Genomic DNA, 2,602 nt, shown 5'->3' with positions numbered 1-2,602 from the left:
GGAAAGAGAGCATAAGCTGAGGGTAGAGAACAAGGCAGCTCCAAATCTAGGAGGGAGCAGCCTTTCCCCCTTCCTCAGTCTGATATAGGTGCTGACAATATGCACAGGGAGATCAGCAGTGTTTATCACCAGACTAATTATTCAGATCCAGAAGTCATTTACAGAAGTGCCTCTCTGCTGATGCTGCAGTCCAGAATCAGAGCCCTGTGCCCAGGTCAGAGGTGACTGTCAGACAAGACACAGTGGACAAATACAGAATACATAAGAGAGTTCAGTAGCTTCTGTTGGGAGCAACCTACATAACTTACCTTACAAAAATTAAGCAAACAGACGTGGACACACAAGACAAAGACTCAAAACTACAACTAAGAATTTCCTTGCCGGGACTCTTATGTGCCAAACTCAATCAACATTACTGGGAAAGTCACAAAGATGACATCAAGAGCCAAGGATAAAAAAGCAGATTAGCCGTGGGCTCTCATGTAAACAATTCCAATACGACCATAACCCACCTAACAAAACAGGAATACACTGCTGACTGTCCTCAAGTGGACAAGAAAGGCTGCTTGTGAGAAATGTTTTAATGCAGCCCACTGCACCAGCAACTGAAATTTCTCCTTACATTATCATTGGCCACCATGTGGTTGCAGAAGTAGGACAGCTGTGGTGTAACACACCCTCAGTTCACTATTTCAGAAGCAAGAAGTTTGTCTGTACCACATGGAAATATCACCATTTCCATTTGAAAACAGCATCCCTTCAGCTCCCTCTCCAGAACTGTAGACACTGATGAAGAATACAAAATACAAGAGTGCATAACTCATCATATGATAAGAAACAGTCCATCTCAACTAGAGGCCTTGAAATAATGAAAACATATTAAGTAGATAATGCATACACATTTTAAACCTGCCACATCCTGAAAGATTATAATGGACTCTCTCACTAGATCAGTAAAATACTTCTCACAGATATTTTGATTTTATTCCTCCAAGAAGAGTAAAGGGTCAAGGAGGTAGCACATTCTGCAAAGAGCATACAGAATTAGGAAGCTAGAAGAAGGAGAGTTATCAGAGACAGCAACTTATTCTTACCCTGGGGACACCAGTTTCAGAGAAATTACTTACCTCTGCAATTCCAAGTAAAAGAAAATTTCCTATTTATTCTTGTGTGGTGATTCTTGACTCACATGAGAGTTGAATCTAGTAGAACAAAACACCTTCCTGAAAGCCATAATCATCAGTTTTCCTGACATTATTACCATAATACAGAGGCAACAGCCACCAATTCCTAAAATATTAGGTCTTCAACAAAAAAAACAAAAAACAAACAAACAAACAAAAAATTTAATTAAAACCCCCTTGAAATAGAAGGGTGTCTTTTCTCATTGCCTTCTGGCTTCTAAACCTTTGCAAAGCTCTTTTGGCCTGCTTTCCAGTTTTTCCTTCCAGTCACAAGAACTACATATGCAATTTTGTTTCCAAAGATATTTCACCATAAAGTGCTAAAACAAACTTAAGTAAAACAGCATCACAAAGCAAAACACACAAGGAAAACCCGAAGGGTGTCACCACAGCAGCATTGGAAGATAACTTGGTGGCTTCCTTATTCCCTGCAGCTGCCCCAAGGGAGCCAAGCCAGCACACATTGGTGTGACTTGGAAACACAGGGACTGGGCTGAACAAGCTCCTGCTCCTGTTTCTTGGTGTTTGCTGTGACAGGGAATGGGGACATGAAGGAAGCAACTGGAACTGAACAAGAAAACAAATCTAAGGAGCGTGAAGACACAATGGTCAAGCCAGTCTCCTGCAAGGACATGGAACAATTCTCCACCCACAGGGAAAACAACAATTCTCCACCCACGGGGAAAACCACCACAGAAAGGACACATTTCAGCTGCCTGTCCAGCAGCTTTTTGCCCATGAAACAGTCCAAGCAAGCCCACCTCCACAGGTGAAATGATTCTTGCTTGCCTCAGCCTGGACATGGCTCTGTGAACCCTCCAGGGCTCAGCACATCAGCTCAATGCAAAGGGGAGCTCACATCAAACTCACAGCAAATATCACTACTGGCTTATGCATCCTCAACTATCCATAAATACAAACCAGAGACTGGGAAATTCTCTTCTCCACTGACTGCACAAATACAGAACATAACCCAGGACATGAGTTATGCATATATTGCAGATAGGTTTTCTTAATTGTACATGAGTATGTGTACATTAAATGAGTATAATTCCCTCCCAGCCTTCTCCTTATGGGAGAGATATTCCAGTGCCTTCATCTGCTGTGTGGCTCTGCACTGGACTCACTCCAGCAAGTCCATACCTTCCTTATACTGGGGACACCAAAATTGGCACAAACAGGATCCCCCAGAGCCAGCTGAGCATGGATGGAGACTCCATAACCTCTCTGGGAGACCTGTTATGGTGATTGATTATCCTCAGTAAGAAAAGAAAGTTTCCCATCTATCCTAGAGAAGCGCAAGGGAAAGGAAATAAAAGCATTGGTGATTAATGCTCTGACGGAGAAAAGCCTGAGAAGTGGGAGGGAGTCCCTTCCCTCTACTGTGATCCAGCAGCCAGACCCTTCTTTTGGTTTCC

This window comes from Geospiza fortis, unplaced genomic scaffold, assembly GCF_000277835.1.
Source record: "Geospiza fortis unplaced genomic scaffold, GeoFor_1.0 scaffold1, whole genome shotgun sequence".
In the NCBI taxonomy this organism is placed as follows: domain Eukaryota; kingdom Metazoa; phylum Chordata; class Aves; order Passeriformes; family Thraupidae; genus Geospiza; species Geospiza fortis.
This window is presented reverse-complemented; position numbering follows the sequence as displayed.